This window comes from Cannabis sativa, chromosome 7, assembly GCF_029168945.1.
Source record: "Cannabis sativa cultivar Pink pepper isolate KNU-18-1 chromosome 7, ASM2916894v1, whole genome shotgun sequence".
Lineage (NCBI taxonomy): Eukaryota > Viridiplantae > Streptophyta > Magnoliopsida > Rosales > Cannabaceae > Cannabis > Cannabis sativa.
Window position 1 is genome coordinate 29,938,817 of NC_083607.1, and position 24,344 is coordinate 29,963,160.

Below are 24,344 nucleotides of genomic sequence, written 5' to 3' on the forward strand. Positions count from 1 at the left end.
GATGGATATGAAAAATAACATGAATTATTTTCATCTTAGTAATAATTTTCAATAACTATTTAGAAAAATTATTCAATTTAAGTTGTTTCAAAATTAATTTCAATTAATTTACAACTCAAATTAATTTTTCTATAAATATATATTGCATTTCGAAAAATTAAAGTATTAGGAATACAATTTTCGAAAAATGCTCTAAAATAAAATAAAATAAATCCTGAAAAATTATTCTAATTTAATGTTGGTCCAAAATTAATTAATAAAAATTAATGTTGACCGAGGTTTTCGGCAACTAATAAAATATTATAAAGTTATAGAGCTGTAAGAAAATTAGAGAAGGATTTTTACGTGGTTGGGGCGTTAATGAGCCTTAGTCCACGAGTCTTTGTTATTTATGGATGTATTTAATACAGAGAATGTATTTGATGAGTGTTTCACTCTTATAAATATAGAGAATGTTCTTGGTGAGTATTTACTCTACTTGCTCTTATGCAGCCCAAGATTCTCGATCCCATTTAATGAGCTTTGAGGGGGTATTTATAGTGTTTTTGGTGGGGTGATCCCCAGAATTATCCTTACAAATGTATCTGTAAGTATCCATAAAGTTGGGCATTCCCAATGAATATACCATGAGTAATGCATGGTCAAATCCCTAGGCGCTGTAGGTCTTTTATGTGAAATGTCCTTATTGTATTTTGACTGATGTGACTCTTCACAGTGTAGCCGTCACTAGACTTAAATGATCATTACTTTGTAGCTGCTGGTTGGAGGTTGTGTCGTCAGACTTTATTGCGTGTAGCAGTCCCAACACGCTTCCTCCCATGCGGCATTAAATGCGACTTGATTGCTCAGGAGAAACCTGACACTTCGCGGAGATGCCTTAACGTTACTTCGAGCTTCCGGGAGCATATGGGGTTGCATATGCCTTCTCCGGGAGCTACGTCCTGGAAGCCACCTTACGGCATAAAGACTTAGCAAATATTTTTTGATTGTACATTGCTTGATCTACGTGTCCTTGTTTGGTTAGTCCACATATATTGGGCAAAATCAGGGGCAACATTTACCCCCCAAGCCTTGTTTATTTGAAAAAATAAAACAAGGCTTGCTCAAGTGCTTCCGGTTGACTCCTCGGTTTCCTGGCACGAGCTTTGAGCGCGTGAGGGTGTATTTAATGATGGCTTTTAATGCAGCGATTCACTTTTTGCAGAGGTCGATTTGTTTCACGCTCATTGATTGATACGACACATTAATGGTGTCAGACGGATACTCAAACATTTCCACCGCCTTAATTGCAAATCAATCTGGTTCATTGATTTCTGAGAATTCGAATCGTGCGCTTCCCCCACCGTTCGATTGGTAGGTGACGACGCCTGTTCCTCATGCAACTTTGCCTATAAAAGCCACCACCTTTCCTTCATTTCGATTACTTCCCATTTCTTGCCAACTTTGCTCAAATTTCCAAGAGAGGAAAAATTCTCAGACCCAGAAAAACACCTTTGAACACTTTGCAATTTTTTCCAGTTCTTCTTCGTTTGTTACTGTTAGTCCTTATCTTCATTTGATTCACAGCAGGACCCCTAGTCTCAACACTTCATTGTAAGGTCCTTGCACCCTTTTCTTTATTGTTAATATGCATGGCATGCTGTTACTTATCTGCTTGTTCTTTTCTGGGTTTGTATTCAAAGTTTCTAGGAATGCAAATGTTTAGATTCTTCATATAATCGGTTTGGGTTCACTGCTCTAGTGATAGGATTACTCTTGTCACGCATTTGTTGTCATTTTTTGTAGAAGACCATGTGTTCTTCGTATAATGTTCGCTTAGGGCATAGGATAGATTGTTTTCTTTCTACTTTCTGCCCTTTCTTTTTCTTTAGTGCGCAATGCCGTCTTCTGTGAATTTATTGCACCCGACTCTTGTCCAGGGAATCCTTCTAGGGTTTCCTGTATGACAGGTGTCCGGAGGGGGCCTCTTTCCAGCAGTTAGGGGACCCCCATTCCCTTTTTCTTGGTTTAGGGTTTGGTATGGGGCCTAACTACTGGAACCTTAACTCTTTTTACAGAATCGAAACATGTCTGCTTCTGGCTCAAAGTCATCTAAGAAGAGGGGTAAGCGCCTGGCTACCCTCGAAGAGGTCTCGCTGGGTCCTGTAGCCCAGGAGGGGTACAAGTCTCGGGCAACCGGATGGGAGGCGGCCGAGCTTCACTCCACTCTAACTTGTCCCCATCAGCTGGAAAACATCGTGGAGGTAGCTGGAATCAAACCTTCCACATCCGGGACCTACCACCGGCCACCTCGTGATGCGGAGACGCCCAACCATAACTACGGCGGCTTCGGGGCCTGGAGCCAGACGCATTTAATGGCCGGGGCCATGCTTCCTCTCCAAGACTATTTTGTTAATTTTTTAGTTTTTGTCGGCCTTGCGCCATACCAACTTATTCCCCAAGCATACCGCCTGCTTTTAGGCTTATTTATTTTTTACTCCGCCCGGGGGTGGGGCTCTCCCAGCCCGGCGGAGATATTGTATTTTTATGAACTTGTTTCTATCTTCAAGAAGGGGGACAAACTTAAAGACAGTTTTTACGGGTTTCGGGGCCGCCCTGCAATTGATGGGGTGGTCCCGTATAATAGGCAAACTCATGTTAAGGAGTATTGCAATCGTTTTTTTTCTCTTCCGGGTTTTGGGCAGTGGACCATCCGGAGCTCCTCGCTGAGTGGGTCAGGATTCCTCCTTACGAACGGACCGCACCTACTCAGGTCTTTCTTCGGAGAGCCCAGGCCTTTGCCTCTTATGACCGGGCTGATCTTGACGTCGGGGGCCTGGTTACTACGGAGAACTGCAGGAAGGCAAAACTCATCCTGCCGCACCAATCCGTGGAGGACTCTAACCTTTCCCGGGTTATCTATCCCAACGTGAGGGTGCCTGCCGCGGAGAAGACCTTCCGGGATGAGATCATTGCCACTGCCGAGAAGAAGTACCAGGACTATCTCTACCGGAAGGCTCAGGAGAAGGCATACTGTAAGGCCCAGGCAGCTTCCGGGAGGCCACTTCGCTTGGGGAGCCCAGTCGAGAGAAGAAGCCAGGCGATCGCCGGAAAGCCCCTTCATATTGGGGACTCAGCGGAGAAAAGGGCTCTCAGGCCACAGCCTTCGGCTCAGGAGCCGAACACTGGGGCTCCTGGTGCCAGCACTTCCGACTCCGGTGGTAAGTCTCCTTCAGTAGTTCATTACGTCCCTTCTATTGGCGAGTATGCCAGTCTTAGGCCTGTAGGGTTCGATGAGCGTCTTCATAGGTTTAGGATGCCCTCGACCCGGTGGGGAGACCATTTGAAGGAGTTTTATTTTTCCAACTTAGGAGATTTCCTAGGTCGGTCCCGGATGGGTTCTGGTCCTTCGGAGCCCGTCCCCTTAGGCCCTTCAGCTTATATTACATCCAGCTAGTTCTGGCCTTCGGACAGCTATCTCGGAGATGATGCTGCCAGCATCAAAATTCGGAACTTTGCTAGGGCCGAATTAGAGAGTCAGGGTAGGACTAGCTTGCTTGTCATATCTGAGTGTTGGTGGTTTCCCACGGATGTTCTAACACTTGCTTTCTTTCTTTTGTTGTAGTAGGTGCTTCCATGGACGCCATTTTTGCCGAACTTGCCGAGGTTCACACTCGTGAGGCTCCCCCTCCCTTTACTTCTTCCCAGATGGCCCCCCCTCTGAAGATTTCTTCCAGTGCTCCTCCAGACACTATTGACTTAGTGGATGAGGAGTTGCTCCCGGGAGAAGGTCAAGAAAAGCAATGGGGCTTTTCTGAGGAAGTTGAAGAAGGTGAAGGAGGGCACCGGGCTCTTCCCGAGGAAGTTGAAGAAGGTGAAGAAGAGCAAGAAGTTGCTTTGATTCGCAAACGCAAAGGCAAAATGGTTGCCCAGGAGGAGCCTAAACGGCCACGGAGAGCTGATACTCCGGCCCACGGTCTTGATGGTGGGGTCTCTCCCATGGAGGAACACACTGCCCCTCCCAATATTGTGCTGACTCCGGTTCCTGGAGATGAGGCAAGACAGGAGCTCCGGATAGCTAAACACAACTACGCCATGGACGAATACTCCCGGGGGTATGCTGAGGTGGAAGCCCTTAGGAGGATCCTGCGAGTTGAGATGCAAAATACTCTCAACAACCCGGAATACCAGAATCTGTGGGATCTAAATTTGGATCCCCTGTCGGACTGGTTTGGTCACTTCCTCGGGCCCACCTTACCTCCCTTTGCTGCGGAGATGACTGGCGAGTTTGCGTCCCAGCTTACCCGGTGTGCACCTAAGCGGTTCGCTGCTTGTGCATCCTTGAACTCCATCTTCCAAGTCCTGGATCTCAACCACTCCCTCACTGTGGTAAGTGTTTTGTAGATTGCTTTTTTCCTTATTGTTTTCTTTTTCGGAGATTCTTACTTGTATTATTTTTTTTAGCTTGCTGCTGAAGCCGGCCGTCTCTCCAAGAACATAATCAACCATGGTTTCGTCCTGTCCGATTTTGGGGACATGGACGAAGTCAGGAAGATTCTTCAGGATCTTACTGCTGAGAGGCGGCTTTATCAGGAGGCTGCTGAGCGCCGGGAGGCCGCTGCCAAAGCTAATGAGGAAGAGGCCAAGCGGAGGGAAGCGCAGGCGGAGGCAATGATCCGGGAGGAGGCCCTGCGGAGACATAGGCTGGAGGCCAGGCACTAAGAGGAGCTGAGGACGGAAGGTGAAGCCACTGCGAAGGCCAGGCGAGAGCTTCGGGAAGCCAGGGAAGCCTTGGAGGAGATGGCTGCCAAGGTGAGGTCCTTAGAGGAAACTCACCAGGCAAACTTAGAATCCAGGGCCACCCTGGCCGCGGAGCTGAAGGAGCTCAAGGACTTCAAGGAACAAGCCTCAAAGAAGGCAAAAAGAGATGAGCTTCTTTCTCCCCTCTCCTGCAGCCGGTGCGCCAAGCGTTTTGATGATGGCGTCTTCATGGCTTGGTCTACAAATGACTAGAACATCAAGCTTACCTTCTATCCCAAACCCGAGGAGATGATCGCCAAATTCCGGGAGAAGAAGAAAAAGCTTGATGCCATGGTGGAGGCACGCATCGGACCTCGTCTCCCTCCTCGCATCGATTAGGCCGCTCCGAGTTTGACCCAGTACAACCAGGATTTCACTCTTTTTTTTATATATATATTTGTTTATTTACAGCTATTTTTCTTTTATTTAAGACAATATCTATATAACTGTTTTGTTTAAAGGGGAGACAATTTCTAAGGCCTGTCCCCGGGCCATTTGTATATATTTACACCTGCCCTTTAAGGCTAGGATTTTTATATTTATACATGATCTCTTTTGATGCACATATTTTTCTTTTGGACCTGTCCTTTGGATCAGGATGTTTATACTTATGCTTTTTATTTTTGTGCATACTCTTTTTGACCTGCCCTTTGGGTCAGGATATTTTACTTAGTGACCTGCCATTTGGGTCAGGATATTTTACTTAGTTTGTTTTTTGTCTGTCCGTGCGGTATACCCTAGTACCCCCCTGAGTGGCATAGAAACTTTGTTTTTAAGGCACTCAGTTTTATTTAACATGCGGAGGCTGTATACATTTAGACGGTACAAACTCTTTAAACAAAATCTAAGTCACATTTTTGGCTATTGGTAATATTTTCTGAGGTGGTCGGCATTCCAGGCCCTTGGCACAATGGTTCCATCCATCCTTTTTAGCTTGTAAGTGCCTGAGCCGATTTCGTCCTCGATTTCATATGGTCCTTCCCAATTTGGCCCAAGTACTCCCACTCCGGGTTCTTGGGTGGCTGGGAAGACTCTTCTTAAGACCATATCCCCAATAGCAAACTTTCTGTTTTTAACTTTGGAGTTAAAATACTTGGTCACCTTCTTTTGATAAGCTGCCATCCGTATTTGAGACTCGTCCCGGAGTTCTTCAACTTGATCCAGGGCTTCTTGAAGCAAAGCTTGATTTGTGACTGGATCGTAAGTCGTTCTCCTGTGGGACGGGAATAACGTTTCTACCGGGACCATCGCTTCACAACCGTACGCCATTGAAAAAGGCGAGTGACCGGTCGTGGTTCTAGGGGTCGTCCGGTAGGCCCATAACACTCTTGGCAACTCTTTAGGCCAGTTGTTTTTGCAGGCCAGCAGCTTTTTCTTCAGGGTGACCTTTAGGATTTTGTTGACTGCTTCCGCTTGACCGTTTGTTTGAGGTCTGGCCACCGCGGAGAAGCTTTTCACTACTCCGTGTTGGTTGCAGAAGTCAGCAAATTCCTCGCAATCGAATTGCTTTCCATTGTCAGAGACTATTTTGTGAGGCAGGCCATATCGACACACTATGTTTTTGATAACAAAGTCTAGTGCTTTTTTAGCAGTTATGGTCTTCATGGGCTCAGCCTCCGTCCATTTGGTGAAGTAGTCTATTGCTACTATTGCATACTTTACTCCTCTTTTTCCTGTTGGCAGGGACCCAATAAGATTTATTCCCCATACCGCGAAGGGCCAAGGACTAGTCATCAGGGTGATTTCATTTGGAGGAGCTCTCGGTATGTTCGCGAACCTTTGACACGAATCACACTTTTGGACGTAGTCTATACAATCTTTTTTCATTGTTGGCCAGAAGTATCCCTGTCTCAATATTTTCTTTAAGAGACTGGGTCCTCCCGTATGATCTCCACAGAACCCTTCGTGGACCTCTAGCATGATTTATCTAGCTTCAGGGTCCGATACACACCTTAAATAAGGCATGCTGAGTCCTCTTCGGTAGAGAATTTGATCCATCATTACATAACGATGAGCCTGGTACTGAATGTTCCGAGACAGTGCCCTTTCTTGGGGCAACTCACCTTTTGTTATGTATTTTATGATGGGGACCATCCAGCTGGGTTCTTGCCCAACCGTTATTGTGGCCTCTTTTATTTTGATGCTTGGCTCTGCCAAGCGTTCCACTGGTACTACCCCCAACTCTTCGATTTCACTATCTGAAGCTAATTTAGCCAGACAGTCTGCGTGAGCGTTCTTTTCCCGGGAAATTCTTTCTATTTTGTAGTCCGTGAACTCGTGGAGCAGCTCTCGGACTATTGTTACATACGCGGCCATTCGCTCGCCGCATGTTTGGTATTCTCCCGATATCTGGTTTACGACCAGCTGGGAATCACTGTAGACTTCCACTCTTTTGGCTCCTACGGCTTTTGCCAATCTCAGCCCTACTATTAGGGCTTCATATTCGGCCTCATTGTTTGAAGCTGAGAAGTCTAACCGTAGGGCCGCCTAGAGTCGCAGTCCGGTCGGAGATATCATTGCCACTCCTGCTCCGGACCCATTTTCATTGGAGGCTCCGTCCACAAATACTCTCCATGTGGGGATCGGCGGTACCGACATATTCGCGGTTGCCTCGGCTTCGTTGCATTCAGTAATGAAGTCTGCCAAGGCTTGGCCTTTTATGGAGATTCGGGGAATGTAGTGCAAGTCAAATTGACTTAACTCCATCGCCCACTTGAGGAGCCTTCCGGACGCCTCAGGTTTTTTGAGGACTTGTCGGAGTCGGTGGTTGGTTAGTATCTTGATCGGATGTGCTTGGCAGTATGGCCTCAGTTTCCTCGAGGCTATTAGGAGGCAAAAGACCAACTTTTCAATGATGGGGTATCTCGTTTCTGCTCCTATCATGCGCTTACTAACGTAGTACACGGGATGTTGAGTTTTCTCTTCTTCCCGGACTAGGGCAGCGCTACCGCGTGCTCGGAGACAGCCAAGTATAAAAATAGGTCTTCCCCGAGAACGAGTTTTGACAGGATAGGAGGCTTGGCCATGTGTTCTTTTAGTTTTTTGAATGCCTCCTCGCACTCGTCCAACCGCTCAAACTTTTGACACTTCTTCAGTATGTTGAAGAAGGGGATGCACTTGTTTGTAGACCGTGAGATGAAGCGACTTAGGGCAACCACCTTTCCGGTCAGGATTTTTTCCGGGTTTCCCTCAATTCGGGTTGAGCTTCATGCCGTATCTCCGGACAACTTTGAAACATTCCTCTAAGTCGTTTGCATGGCCATTGCGTGCTTTGGACTTGACCAGCATGTCATCTACATAAACCTCCATATTTCGTCCCAGGAGGCCTTTGAACATACGGTTGACCATTCTCTGGTAGGTCGCTCCGGCGTTTTTCAGTCCGAAGGGCATGACTAGGTAACAGTATACCCCCTTATCGGTCCTGAAGCTAGTGCACTCCTGGTCTACCGTATGCATCTTTATTTGATTATATCCAGCATAGGCGTCCATGAAGGATAGTAGTTTGAATCCATAAGTGGCGTCTACCATCTGGTCGATCCTGGGCAGCGGGAAGCAGCCCTTCGGACAAGCTTTGTTTAGATCAGTGAAATCTATACAAACTCGCCAAGTCCCGTTCGGCTTGGGTACCAGGACCAGATTGGCTAGCCACTCCGGATAGTATACGTCGCAGATCATGCCGTTGGTCAAAAGTTTATCCACCTCTTTCTCCAGAGCCTCGACTTTCACCGAGTCGAGTGGGCGTCGCTTTTGCTGGACTGGCGGCATGTCCAGATTAACGTTGAGTACGTGAGTGATGACATGGGGGCTTATGCCAGTCATGTCGTCTTGGCACATGCAAAGATGTCGATGGCGCCCTTCAGTGTTTTTATTATTTTCTCTTTTTCCTCCGGATCTAGGCTCTTTCCCAGCCGGAGTACTTTGGTGGAGTTGAGGTCGGACACTGATAATTCCTCGACATCCTCCATTGGTTCCACAATTCTTTTGGACCCCACACGGGGGTCAAACTCATCCTCTTCAGCCACTTCTGGCTCAATGGATTCCCGGACCATCAGTACGGGCAGGTGGGTTGCAACATTGTAACATTGCCTTGCCTCCCCTTGATTTCCTCTCACCGTCCCTATTCCAGCTTCCTGGGTAGGAAACTTTAAGCACAGGTGCCGAATGGATGTGACCGCGCCAAAATCTACCAAGGCCGGTCGGCCAAGGATCGTGTTGTAAGAAGTTGGACAGTCCACCACCACGAAAGTGCAGTATTTAAATGTGCTCTGGGGGGTGTCCGGGCACAAGGTGACTGGAAGCCTTACTTTTCCCATCGGGATAAGTGTCGTCCCATTAAACCCTATGAGTTGGGACCCACTGGGCGAGAGGTCTCGGTCCGTCAAGCCTATTGCGGTGAAGGCCTCCTTGAAGAGTAGGTTCACGGAACTTTCATTGTCAATTAAGACTCTGGCCACCACTTTATTAGCGATGGGGGTCTCTATGACCAATGGGTCATGATGAGGGAAGCGCACCGTCTTGGCGTCTTCTTCCGTGAACGTGATGGGTTGGTCCATCAGCCGGGGCCTTTGAGCTGGGAGTTGAGTAACCTCCCAAACGTCATTATGTTTCACGGCCCCTGCGTATCGTTTGAGCTCCTTGCGAGTAGTTCCTCCGAGATGGGGACCTCCGAAGATCATGGCTACCCTCCCGTTAGGTCTGGGCGGCAGACCGGGGATGTGCTGGGCGTCGCCCGCGGGAGCCGCTGGAGCTAACGCTCCTGCCGTACTCCCCGGTGTTCCCTGGGGCACACCCACTGTCGCCTGGCCCGGATTGAGGTGAGGCAGCCTATTTTTGATCCACTCATAGAGGTGGCCCAACCGGATTAGGTTTTCAATCTCGTCCTTGAGATTCTTGCATTCATTGGTGCTATGACCAATGTCGTTGTGGTACTCGCATCTTTTGCTCAGATCCCTCCGGGAGTTATCCTTGTACAATGGTTGTGGTCTCCGGTAGTGTGTATTTTTCCTAGTAGCAAAGTACACACGCTCTTGGGAGTCCGACAGCTACGTGTATTGAGTGTACTGGGGAGTGTACCCCCTTTTCTGGCGCTTCTCCCTCGTCTGGGTGCTGCCCTTGGAGGACCTTTTACTCCTCGAGCCCTGGGAAGGGCTTGCCAGGCTAGCGGTTTGAGCGGAGTGCGAAGGAGTTTGTCCATTCGTCCTGGACGGATTGCCGAAATGGTATGACGCTGGCGCCAAGGCCTGACCCTGACGATGTCCGGGGGTGGCAGAGAATTGTATGCCGCTTGTCTGTGGAGTTGCGGTCGGGGCAGTACCCGAGGGCGGTACTCCGGGCATGTACCCTGCTATCCCGGTGGGATAGTATCCTCCATAAGCCACTATTTGGGCTTCTTCGAGGTTGATATATTTTTGGACTCTCTTCTGGAAGTCCTGAAGGCTAGCAGCTCCTTCTTGCTGTAGTTCATTCCAGAAAGGAGTCCCCGTACGGATGCCTGCTTGGAGAAGCGCAAGCTGTTGTCCGTCGTCAACTTTCTTGGTTTTCGAGGCTTCCTCTCGGAACCTCTTTATATAGTTTTTCAAGGTCTCGGTGGGCACTTGCTTGATGTTAGTCAAGGCACTGACCTCCAGGTTGACCTTTCTTGCGGCGACAAACTGTCTCCGGAAATTGGTCTGTAGCTTGTTCCAACAGCCCACGGATCCTGGTTCCAGCTTCTTGAACCATTCCTCCGCGGACCCACTTAGAGTAAGCGGGAAGCACAGACATTTGGCGTCATTGCTGACTCTCATGACCGTCATGACGCGGTTGAACCGTGACAAGTGGTCGCTTGGATCAGAGTTCCCGGTATAAGCTGCCATTTCAGGCATCTTGAAGTTCTTAGGGAGCTCCGCCTCTAGGATGTGCTTAGCACATGGCTCCCGGTCCTTGCTATCTGAGTCGGAGTCGTCCCCTTTCTGCCTTCGGGAGATTCGGGCAATGTCTTTTCGAAGTATGGCGAGTTCCGCCATAATTCCTTCATTTAACGTACCCGTGGACACCGAGGGTCCGTATCTTTTTTGGTCAAGGTGATCCCGGAGGTCACCTTGGTTCCCATTGATTTGATTTCTCAGATCAACGGGAGGACATCTCTGTCCTCTTCTTCCTCTACCCCCGGGCTCTTGGTGCACGAAAACGCTTTTTCGGTCCTCTCGATCCTGAGGGCCAAAGCTCCCTTTTTGGGGCTTGCCCCTCTGCGGACCTTTCCCTTTAGGGAAATCTGAGCGGACCTTTCGCGGATCCTGCGCCTTTTTCTTTCGCCCTGGGGTAGAGGTAGGGTTTTTTGTTTGGTTCCCTTCAGCAGGGTACCTTATAGGACTAGGCTCCCTAGACTTCTGCTGTTGGGAACTAGGCGAGGATGTCTCTGGTTCCTTGCCAAGTCCAGCAGTCATTGCCTTGGGATGCACGTAAATGCTAGCCGCCTCCGTGGCTTTTTGCATGGCCAGCATCACTTCTTGCATTTTTTGGTTTTGTGCTTTCTGAGCTTCGATCTCGGCTTCGTGATCGATAGCTTTTTGCCTGAGAAGCACCAACTCTGAGTAACTACCTTCGTCGTAGGCATACTTATCGAGGTTTCCCTCGTAGTCATCATCTGGAATTCCTTCTTCTTCCTCGGAACCCTCAGCTGCTCTTGAGGCTACATCTTCCTCATTTGGGTCTTGAGCATCTTCTAGTGGGTGAGGCTGACGAGTACTTCTAGTCTCCACCATGCTTGTGAAGTCAAGTGTTCGTTTACAGTAGCTTTCTTCAGCTCTCAATGAAAGCACCAAAATTTTGACCGAGGTTTTTGGCAACTAATAAAATATTATAAAGTTATAGAGCTGTAAGAAAATTAGAGAAGGATTTTTACGTGGTTGGGGCGTTAATGAGCCTTAGTCCACGAGTCTTTGTTATTTATGGATGTATTTAATACAGAGTTGTATTTGGTGAGTGTTTCACTCTTATAAATACAGAGAATGTTCTTGGTGAGTATTTACTCTACTTACTCTTATGCAGCTGAAGATTCTCGATCCCATTTAATGAGCTTTGAGGGGGTATTTATAGTGTTTTTGGTGGGGTGATCCCCAGAATTATCCTTACAAATGTATCTGTAAGTATCCATAAAGTTGGGCATTCCCAATGAATATACCATGAGTAATGCATGGTTAAATTCCTAGGCACTGTAGGGCTTTTATGTGGAATGTCCTTATTGTATTTTGACTGATGTGACTCTTCACAGTGTAGCCGTCGCTAGACTTAAATGATCATTACTTTGTAGCTGTTGGTTGTGGTTGTGTCGTCACTTTATTGCGTGTAGCAGTCCCAACACGCTTCCTCCCATGCGGCATTAAATGTGACTTGATTGCTCAGGAGAAACCTGACACTTCGCGGAGATGCCTTAACGTTACTTCGAGCTTCCGGGAGCGTATGGGGTTCCTGTTTGGTTTTATGCCCTAAATAAAACTCATTTCAATATAATCAGATTTACTTATTAATATAGATCAGAAATAACATTTAATGTTGCATGGTTCACATGATTTATTTCATGATTATATGTACATAATGTATAAATTCATCTGAAACCCTTTTCACATACTTGATCCTGTTTATTGTGCCGTCAACACATTGGAAAGTAAACATGACTATGTGAATAAAGTTTCCTAGATTTATCAGACACAGGGTTTTACTGATATGATAATCTACAACAAGAGTTTACTTGCATTTGGAGAAATGCTATGTTCTTTCTAGAACATTGGTTAAAGTAAAGCTCAGGTTGGATGCATGGAGTATGCATCGGAAGGGACCGATATTGAACTTTGACTTAGATTTAATTAAACTTACCGTAAAATCTATTCAAGTCAATATCGCCAAGTTGATCCTAGATCAAATGATCTTAATCCTGATATGATTAGGCTCAATCTTGAAAGGCTATTCGTGTTCTTTGATTTGTTAGTTAAGCCTACTTTTAGGTCAGGGTGATACGTACATTTTGGGAACACGGTAGTGCAATTGAGTGGGAGCGCTATCATAAACATGGAATCTATAGCTTCTATCTGGCGAATAGTAAGCAAAGGATGATCTCCTTCGAGCTTGACCAAACGAACATAAATGGTGGAGTACTCATTTCACATAAGCTGAAATATCATTTATACAGGGTCGAGTGTTTTAAGGAATAAATACATTGTAGGGTGTAACGGTAATTTAATCCCTTTACAGTGTAGATCATTCATATAGAGGATCAGTGATCACATTAGGATTATAACAATGGATAACTAATGATGTGTCTATATGGTGGAACATATAGAGCATTCTATATACTGAGAGTGCAATTCTAAGTTCTATGCGTGGATTCAACGAAGAATTAATAAGTTAGTGAATTTTAGTGCTAAATTCTTGATCTACTTATTGGAAGCTCGGTTATATAGACCCATGGTCCCCGCACTAGTTGAGATAATATTGCTTGTAAGACTCATGTAATTGGTTTTGATTAATCAATTATAATTCTCAAATTAGACTATGTCTATTTGTGAATTTTTTCACTAAGTTAGGGCGAAATTGTAAAGAAAGAGTTTATAGGGGCATATTTATTAATTATGATACTTTGTATGGTTCAATTAATAAATATGATAAATGACAATATTATTTAATAATTATTTACAGTTATTAAATAGTTAGAATTGGCATTTAAATGGTTGAATTAGAAAACTGGTCTTTTTGAGAAAATCAGATGAAGAAAAGGTAAAACTGCAAAATTGCAAAAAGTGAGGCCCAAATCCACATGTATAGGGCCGGCCACTTTTATAGGAATTTGCCTCTGATATTTTCATTATTTTAATGCCAAATAATTCAAACCTAACCCTAGTGGAATGCTATAAATAGATAGTGAAGGCTTCAGGAAAATTACACACTTTTTTCTGACACTTTCTGAATCAGAAAAACCTGAGCCTTCTCTCTCCCTATCTTTGGCCGAACCCACTCTCTCTATCTTCCTCTTGAATTTCAAAATCCTTAGTGTATGAGTAGTGCCCACACACAGCAAGTGATACCTCAATCATAGTGAGGAAGATCGTGAAGAAAGACTTTCAGCAAGAAGGAAGTTTCAGCATCAAAAACTCAGAGAAAGAGATCCAGGTTCAGATATTGATAATGCTCTGCTACAGAAAGGAATCAAGGGCTAGATATCTGAACGGAAGGAGTCATATTATTCCGCTGCTCCCAATGTAAGGTTTCCTAAACTTTATATGTGTTTATTTCATCGTTTTAGAAAGTTCATATTTAGGTTGTTAATAAACATACTTGTGAGTAGATCTAAGATCCTGGTAAAATAATTTCCAACAACTGGCCTCAGAGCCATGGTAATTGATTTACTTGCAAGAAATTTGGACTTTAAAACGATTGTTTGTTTGTTTTTGGATGGTATCATGTTGTATTGAGTGTTATTTGATGATTGATTGATGTTTGTGAATTTTCATTAAAAATAATTGAATATCTGTTTCTGGAATTATTTTTATTGGATAGTATGGAAAAAATTAAGCAAGTTACTTTTTTACAGAACTCAATTTCGATTTAATTTGAATTAATTATGATTTTTTGAAGATTCGAAAAAAACGGAGTTGTGTTGAAATTTTCCTGCGATCGCGAAAACTGTCCGTACAACTCACAATTTTTTCGTTTTTCTTCGATTTTTCATGCTTTTTCATGGAATTAACTTCCGATTTTTTGTGTAGTTCTATATTTATACTATTACTATTCCTAATTCAATTCTAATTATCATTATGAATTAATTTAATATTTTTTAAATTTAATTCAAGATATTAGTGTAATTTGAATTAGAAAATAGTTAGTATCTATCTTTTTTGCTTAATAATCTATCTTATTTTTAAATTTGATTATATCTTATCTTATTTTTAAATTTAAGGTCAGATTTTAAATATTTTAAATGAATTTTTTTTAAATAATTTGACCTTATTTAAATTTAAAATAAGATAATTATAATCATGTAATTTTAAAAAGATGTAAGATATTTTGTTAACTTTTAAATTTTGTTATTTTATTTATTTAAATTACATTTAAAATCTGAAAAAGATATTCATTTATCTTTTTTAATTTTTTATTTAATTTTCATTTATAAAATAACATTTCAATTTTAAAAGTAGTTAGCAAATTTTGAAATGATATTTAGGTTGGTTGAAACCTAATTTTTCAAAATTGTAGGTTTAATTTTAAATTTAATTTTTTTTTAAATTTCAAATTTTTCAATTTTTTTTTTAAAATTTTCGAAAATTATTTTTTATTTAATTAATTATTTTCGAAATTAATTATTTAATTTAAAATTAAATAAATCGTACATCCAACTATCGAGCTAACCTTGTTGCAGGAGTATGTGTTTTAACTTGTGTGTAAGTTTTCAAAACCTATTATTACTTGATTGCAAATAGCCATGGTTACTTTTTGCCAGATCTAATGATCTGATGGCTCCCTTGGTCAAGATAATAATTTGTAACAAGTAAATTTAAAATCTTCTTTCATCTGTGTATGACCTAGCAACATGATAGGACCCATCCAAAGTGTGCTTGTGTGAGCCTATATGTTTAATTTTATTATAGATGCATATAGGTTGTTGTTGCTAAAATAAATTATCATAGTTCTTGATAGAATTTATTTAGGCCCATTTAGTTATTGGGCTTATTCAATTAATAACAGTTGTTCTTATTAAGGTTAAATTCCTCTCTTTTGGGCCTTGTGTGAGAGTTGGGAGCCATAGAAGTGGGTACGACATACTGAACCCAGCACCCCCTCACATGAACCACCCCAATTGTGAAGGCCCATTTGCCTGATTTGAAAAACTGTACTAGGTTAATTACACTAGTTTAACCTAATAAAATTGATTAGCAACATAATTAATTTCATTTATTTTGAAATTAATTTAAGAAAATTATAGTTTAAAGAATTCTTTATTCTAAGCTAAACTATATGTATTTTCTTGTATTTAATTAAATATAGAATTATAACCATCTAGATTCTTTCTGGAGCCTAATTTAAATTTTTCATTAAATATTCTTATTTAAGTTGATATTTAGCTATCTACAACTAACCAACTTAAATTTGAATATCTTTTGAATTTCAAATTTCAAAATTAAGTTGAGGAATTTTAGGCATTGGTTATTAAGATTCTTTAAGATATTTTTTAAGTTAATATCTTTTCGAATATTAACTTAAAATGGAATATTTTAGATATTTTTTAGGTTAATATCTTTTCGAATATTAACTTAAAATGGAATATTTTTGAATTAAGTGGTTACAACTTAATTTTTGATATTTAATTAAATTTAAATTTGAAAATATTTAAGTTCTAGATTTTTTTAATACAACTTAAATTAGATATTTTTTCAAATTTTGTGGAAAAGATACTTAGTCAAATAAGATATTTTCTAGATAGTTATTTCTAGACTACTTATTATTTCTAATATTAAATAGGAAAATATTATACATTGTGAAATTAATTATTTTAAATAATTTATTTTGGTACAATTTATTTTTTCCTAGTATTAAACTAGAGATTAATAATTAAGCCTTCTCTACACTTAATTATTTATTTCTTGAATTTAATACATTTAATTAATTTGAAAATTAAATATCTAAGTTGATTTTCATCATGATACTTAAATATTTCTTTTTCATGACACTTAATTAAATAGAAAATTATTTTTTAGTTGAAATTTATTTTTTCAACTAAATTTAAATAATTTTCAAAATATTTTTTTCTTTATTTTATTAATCAAATTTTGAAATTGCATTTCTTAAATGCTGGAATTTCGAAATGCAATTATAATTCTCAAATTAGACTATGTCTATTTGTGAATTTTTTTCACTAAGTAAGGGCGAAATTGTAAAGAAAGAGTTTTAGGGGCATATTTGTTAATTATGATACTTTGTATGGTTCAATTAATAAATATGATAAATGACAACATTATTTAATAATTATTTACAGTTATTAAATAGTTAGAATTGGCATTTAAATGGTTGAATTAGAAAATTGGCGTTTTTGAGAAAATCAGATGCAGAAAAGGTAAAACTGCAAAATTGCAAAAAGTGAGGCCCAAATCCACATGTATAGGGCCGGCCACTTTTATAGGAATTTACCTCTGATATTTTCATTATTTTAATGCCAAATAATTCAAACCTAACCCTAGTGGAATGCTATAAATAGATAGTGAAGGCTTCAGGAAAATTACACACTTTTTTCTGACACTTTCTGAATAAGAAAAACCTGAGCCTTCTCTCTCCCTATCTTTGGTCGAACCCACTCTCTCTCTCTTCCTCTTGAATTTCAAAATCCTTAGTGTATGAGTAGTGCCCACACACAGCAAGTGATACCTCAATCATAGTGAGGAAGATCGTGAAGAAAGACTTTCAGCAAGAAGGAAGTTTCAGCATCAAAAAATCAGAGAAAGAGATCCAGGTTCAAATATTGATAATGCTTTGCTACAGAAAGGAATCAAGGGCTAGATATCTGAACGGAAGGAGTCATATTATTCCGCTGCACCCAATGTAAGGTTTCCTAAACTTTATATGTGTTTATTTCATCGTTTTAGAAAGTTCATATTTAGGGTGTTAATAAACATACTTGTGAGTAGATCTAAGATCCTGGTAAAATAATTTCCAACAGTTCCATATGCCTTCTCCGGGAGCTACGTCCTGGAAGCCACCTTACGGCATAAAGACTTAGCAAATATTTTTGGATTGTACATTGCTTGATCTACGTGTCCTTATTTGGTTAGTCCACGTATATTGGGCAAAATCAGGGGCAACAATTAATTTTCAACATAAATTTAATTTTCCTATTTAATTAAATATTAAGAAAAATTTCAAATATTTAAGTATGATGATGAAAGTCAACTTAAATATTAATTTTCTATTTAATTAAATATCACTAGAAAAATACTTCAAGCAAAAACAAATAATATCTATCTAGACTTTCATTGACTAATTATTTCATTTTCTAATTATAATACATTTTAGTTCATTTGTTTTAATCAATCATTTAAATAAAAAAAAATCATTGATTTAAGTTGATCTAAAATTAAAATAAATAATTTTCAACTTTAATCTATTTTTTAAAAAAAATTCAAAATTTTGTGCATTTTAGAAATACAATTTCGAAACTGATTAATAAAATAAAAATAAAATACATTTTGAAAATTATTCAAATTCAAGTTACTCTAAAATTAAGATTTCCAACTTAAAATAATTTTCTATTTAATTACATATCATGAAAATAATAATATTTAAGTATCAAGAATGAAATCAACTTAAATATTTAGTTTCAATTTAATTAAATGTATTAAATACAAGAATTAAATAATCAAGTATATAAGAAAACTTAATTATTAATTCTAATTTAATACTAGAAAAAATATTCTATAATTAAGTTGGTCCAAAATTAATTAAAATAAATAATTAATTTTCAATTTAAAATGTTTTCCTAATTAAATATTAGAAAATATAACTAGTACTAGAAATAACTATCTAGAATATATTTCAATTAACTAAGTGTTTTCTAAAATTAACTTTAAAATATTAAATGAAATTTTTTTTCGTATATTTTAAAAGTTAAGTATGTTGCTAATTCAATTTTAATTAGGTTATTCTAATATAATTAACCCAATACAATTATTCAAATAAGGCAAATGGGCCTTCACAATTGGGGTTGTTCATGTGAGGGAGGGTTGGGTTCAGTATGTCCTACCCACTGCTATTGGCCCCCTAACTCTCACACAAGGTCCAAAGGAGAAGAATTTAACCATTAAATAAATAATTGTTATTCATTGAATAAGCCCAAATTTAATTGGGCCTAAATAAAATTACTTATGTCAAATTTATTTTAGCAACCTAGTCCATTTACTTAGTAGAAACTTAAATGGGCTTTCTATATGCATCAAAGCTCAATACCAAACATATAGGCTCACACAGGTCAAATGATTTGGATGGGCCCTATCATGTTCCTAGATTTACACAGATGAAAGAAGTAGAAAATTTACCTATTACAAATTATTTATAAGATCTATTGATAATTGGACTATGATTAAAATCAGATCATTGGATCTGTCAACAAGTTAATCATAGCAATGTAGATCAAATAAATAATAGGTTTGTTAAAAAAAAATTTTTAAGAAACAATATAAATAAAACAAACAATGTCCATGTAACAAATGTGAAATAAGATATTAATGTAATTAAATTATTATTTTTAAACTAACCAATTAAAATTTTTATTGAGATTGGATTCTTCACAATCTTCCAAACTATGATTGAGATACCACTTGATGTGTGTGGGCACTCACTCTATCACTAAAGGTGTTGGGTTTTGTGCCCTAAATAAAACCCTTTACAATCTGATTAGTTATCAATATAAGAAATTTGAAGTGATTTATGTTTGCATGAATTTTACATGCTTATGGTTTAATATGTTTATTATGTTTATACACAAAATCTGTTAAGTCCAGATCATATGTTTATTCACAATTACAGTATTGTCAACAGAGTGGAATGTGATTGTGATTATATGAATCAAAAGACTAAGTCCCTGTTTCATTAGTGTTTTGGATTTACACTGATGTGATAATCAGCGATGATGTGTACTTACACTTGGAGTAAGTGTTATGTTCTTTCTAGGACATTGGTAAAGTATGCTAGTTTCGAATGTATGGAGTATACATTGGACTGCATCGATATTGAACTTAGTTAAGATATTATAAACTTACCGTTGTATCTTTCTAAGTCAATATCAGTACTGGATCTTAAGATTAAAAGAATCTAAATCCTTATATGCTTAGGCTCAACTCAGGATTGCTATTCATGTTCTTTGATTTATTAGTTAAGCCTACTTTTGGGTCAGGGTGATACGTATATTTTGGGAACATTATAGTATGATTGAGTGGGAGTGCTGAACATAAATATAGAATCTATAGCTTCTACTAGTGTATAGAAGTCAAGTGATGATTCCCTTCGAGCTTAATAGAAGTAAATGGATGAGCTATTGTTTAAGTGACTAATTCTTAGATCACTAAACATCATTTACAGGTAGCTAAGTGTTTTAAGGGACAAAATACGCTGAGGGGTGTGTACGGTAAAATTATCCCATCTCGATGTAAATCATCTATATAGAGGATCTTTGATCACAATAAGATTATAACAATGGTTATATGAGATAGCATATCTATATCGTGGAACATATAATATGCTCTATATAAGTCTGAGAGTGCAATTCTAAGTTCTAAGAGTGGATTCAACGAGGAATTAATAAGTAAGGATTTACTTAGTAAATTCGGTTCACTTATTGGAAGCTCAGTATATAGATCCATGGTCCCCATTCTATTTGAGACTATACTGCTTGTAAGACTCAATAATTGATTTGTGATTAATCAATTATAATTCTAAAGTTAGACTATGTCTAATTTGTGAATTTTTACTAAGCAAGGGTGAAATTGTAAAGAAAAGAGATTGTAGGTTTATTTATTAATTAAGAGACTTTATATCTCTAATTAATAGTTAAATTAAATGACAATATTTTTTAATAATCTATTTTAGTTATTAAATAATTAGTTTTGGCATTTAAATGGTTAGAATTGGAAAATTGGCGTTTTTGAGAAAATAGAAATAAAATTGTGAAAACTGCAAAAACCAAGTGAGGCCCAATAACACCTTGGCCGGCCACTTAAGCAGCTTTTTCCAATTGATATTTTCATTATTTTAATGCCAAATAATTACTAACCCACAGACAGCAAGTGGTACCTCAATCATAGATTGGAAGACTATGAAGGATCACACACAAAGAGAAGGACATTCGGGCTCAGATCTTGATAATACTCTGCGACAGAAAGGATACAAGGGTAAGAGATCTGAGTGGAAGGAGACATTATTCCGCTGCATCAATGTAAGGTTTTCTTAACTTTATATGTCTTTAATTATCGTTTTAGAAAGTTTATATTTAGGGTGTTAAACAACATACTTGTGAGTAGATCTAAGATCGTGGTGAAATAAATTCCAATAACTGGCCTCAGAGCCATGGTAATTGATTTGCTTGCAAGAAATTTAGACTTTAAAACGAGTTGTTTGTGTTTTGGATGCTTTCATGTTGTTTTGTGTTATATGATGATTGATTGATGTTTGTGAATTTTTGTGAAAAATAATTGAAATTCTCTTTCTAGAATTTTTTTTTTTTTGAATAGTATGGAAAAAATTAAGCAATTTACTTTTTCACAGGACTCAATTTCGATTTAACTTGAATTAGTTATGATTTTTTGAAGTTTCAAAAAATATACGGATGAAGCACTCACTCACCCGCGCGGAACCGAGTGATCCTCGGTCAGGCGCGTGTTCGAACAAGATTTTGTCCGAGCAACACGCCCAGGGGTGTTTGAAACCCCTCATCCGTGCGCGGATATGCTGCAGGTGTCCCTCAGCGCCGAGTTTTCTCGGTCGTGCACCCTCAGCTCGCATATTTTTTCGTTTTTCTTCGATTTTTTATGCTATTTCATGGAATTAACTTCCGATTTTTTTGTGTAGTTTTGTATTTAGATTTTTATTTTTCAATTTTTAAATCTAATATCAGAAATAAATTAATTTTAATTTTTTAAAATTAATCTTAGATATTAGTGTAATTTGAATTTGAAAAACAAGTAAAAATCTATCTTTTTGCTTGATTCCTTATCTTATTTTTAAATTTGATTATATTTTATCTTATTTTTACATTTAAGGTCAGATATTAAATTTTTTAAATTAAATCATAAAATCTGAAAAAGAAATTTATTTATCTTTTTTAATTTTTATTGAATATTTAATTTATAAAATAACAATAATTTTTTTTAAAAAAAAAAGTAGTTAGCAAATTTTTGAAATGATATTTAGGTTAGTTGAAACCTAATTTTTCAAAATTGTAGGTTTAATTTTAAATATTTTTTTATTATTTTTTTTAAATACGAAAATATATATTTTTTTTATTATTTAATTATTTTTTTTTTCGAAATTTAATTATTTAAAATTAAATAAATCTTACATTCAACTATCCAGTTAATCTTGTTGCAGGAGTATGTGTTTTAGCTTATGTGTAAGTTTTATAAAACCTATTATTGCTTGATCTAAATTGCCATGGTTAACTTGTTGACAGATCCGATGATCTGATTTTAACCCATGGTTCAATTGTCAATAGGTCAAGTAAATAATTTGTAACAGGTAAATTTTACAATCTTCTTTCATCTGTGTATGACCTAGCAACATGATAGGATCTATCCAAATGTGTGCCTGTGTGAGCCTATATGTTTATTTTATTATATAGATGCATATAGGTTCTTGCTAAATAAAATGTCACACCATGATAGATTTTATTTAGGTCCATTTATTTTTTGGACCTATTCAATTAATAACAGTTATTTATTTTAAGGTTAAATTCATCTCTTTTGGGCATTGTGTGAGAGTTGGGGGCCAATAGAAGTGGGTACGACATACTGAACCCAGCTCCCCCTCACATGAACTACCCCAATTGTGAAGGCCCATTTGCCTGATTTGAATAACTGTGGTAGGTTAATTAAATTAGTTTAACCTAATAAAATTGATTAGCAACATAATTAACTTTTAAAATATATGATTTTTTTTTTCATTTTAATATTTCAAAGTTATTTTTAAGAAAAACACTCTTAGTTTTAGATATTATTTCTAGACAAACTATTTGTATTTTTCTTGTATTTAATTGAATAAAGAATTTTAACTAACTAGATTCTTTCTGAATCTTATTTAATCAAATATTCCTATTTAAGTTATAAATTAGTTACTTTAACTGATTTTTCTTATCTAACTTAAATTTGAATATTTTTTTAAATTTAAAATTAAGTTGAGGAATTCTAGGTATTAGTTATTAAAGATTCTTAAGATATTTTTTTTTAAGTTAGTTTTAAAATTAAAATGCAATATTTTTCAAATTAAGTGCTTACAACTTAATTTTTGATATTTTATTAAATTTTAATTTTGAAAATATTTAAGTTCTTGATTTTTTCCTATAACAACTTAAATTAGATATTTTTTAATTTTTTTTGAAAAGATACTTATTTGAAATAAGATATTTTCTAGATAGTTATTTCTAGACTATTTATTATTTCTAATATTAAATAGGAAAATATTATACATTGTGAAATTAATTATTTAAATATTTAATTTTGGTACAATTTAATTTAAGTATATTTTTCCTAGTATTAAACTAGAGATTAATAATTAAGCCTTCTCTACACTTAATTATTTATTTCTTGAATTTAATACATTTAATTAAATTAAAAAATTAAATATCTAAGTTGATTTTCATCATGATACTTAAATATTTCTTTTTCATGACTCTTAATTAAATAGAAAATTATTTTAGTTGAAATTTATTTTTTCAAATTAAATTTAAATAATTTTCAAAAATATATTTTCTTTATTTTATTAATCAATTTTGAAATTGCATTTAATTATGCAAGATGATTTTGAATTTATCTTGAAAAATAGATTAAGTTGTAAATTAATTATTTATTTTTTGGACCAACTTAAATGAATGATTTTTTCATTTAATGATTAATAAATGAATTAAAGTATATTATTAGAAATTGAATTAATTAGTCAAAGGAAAATCTAGATAGGTGATATTCTTGCTTGAAGTATTTTTTTCTAAGTAATTATTATTTAAGTATTTCGAAAATATAAAGTTTTACACTTTCTTTTTCAAAATACAAAAAGTATATTCTCATGAAAATTTAAATTTGAGTTGCAAATTAATTTAAATTAATACAACTTAAACTGAATAATTTTCTTAATATTTATATATAAATTACTACTAAGATGGAAATTATTCAATTTATTTCAATCACCATCTAAGTATAATTTTATAAATATTAAATTAAATTCTAATTTAGAATTTTAATTCTAAATCTGATATTTGATGAATATATTTTATTATAAATAATAAAGAAAATACATTTTAAATAATGAGCTTTATTATTATTATTAAGATATGCGATCTCCATTGTTGGTTTTACATAGCTTTTGTTTTAGTGAGTAATCCTCCCTAATGGAGGAACGTTCATTAGCACGTTAGCACCGGTTAATCTCGAAAGATAAGTATCTTTGTAAGTGTTTTATATGGTATGGATCACCCTAATGGTGGCGACTGTATTTGACTTACAAAATATGAAACAATGGTAGAAGCTCATAAGATAGAATAGCCTTGACTCTCGCCTAAACGGGACAACATTGGATTCCAATCTTGATCGAATAAAAGGTTGCTAGAATGTTTAACATTTTAGATGAGCTGACAACTCTATTCAATTGATGGTAGCTTTGACTCTCGCCTAAACGGGACACTGATATCAGTTTGTTGAAAACCTTGGAAATTATTTAGGATTGTATTTTTTAGTATTTTCTCTTATCATTCCTACATGTTATGTGCTTATAATTTCTGAATTGATTTTGTGTTAAACCATTATTAATTTCTATTTATTATTTTGTAGTATCCTGTATAACCATGA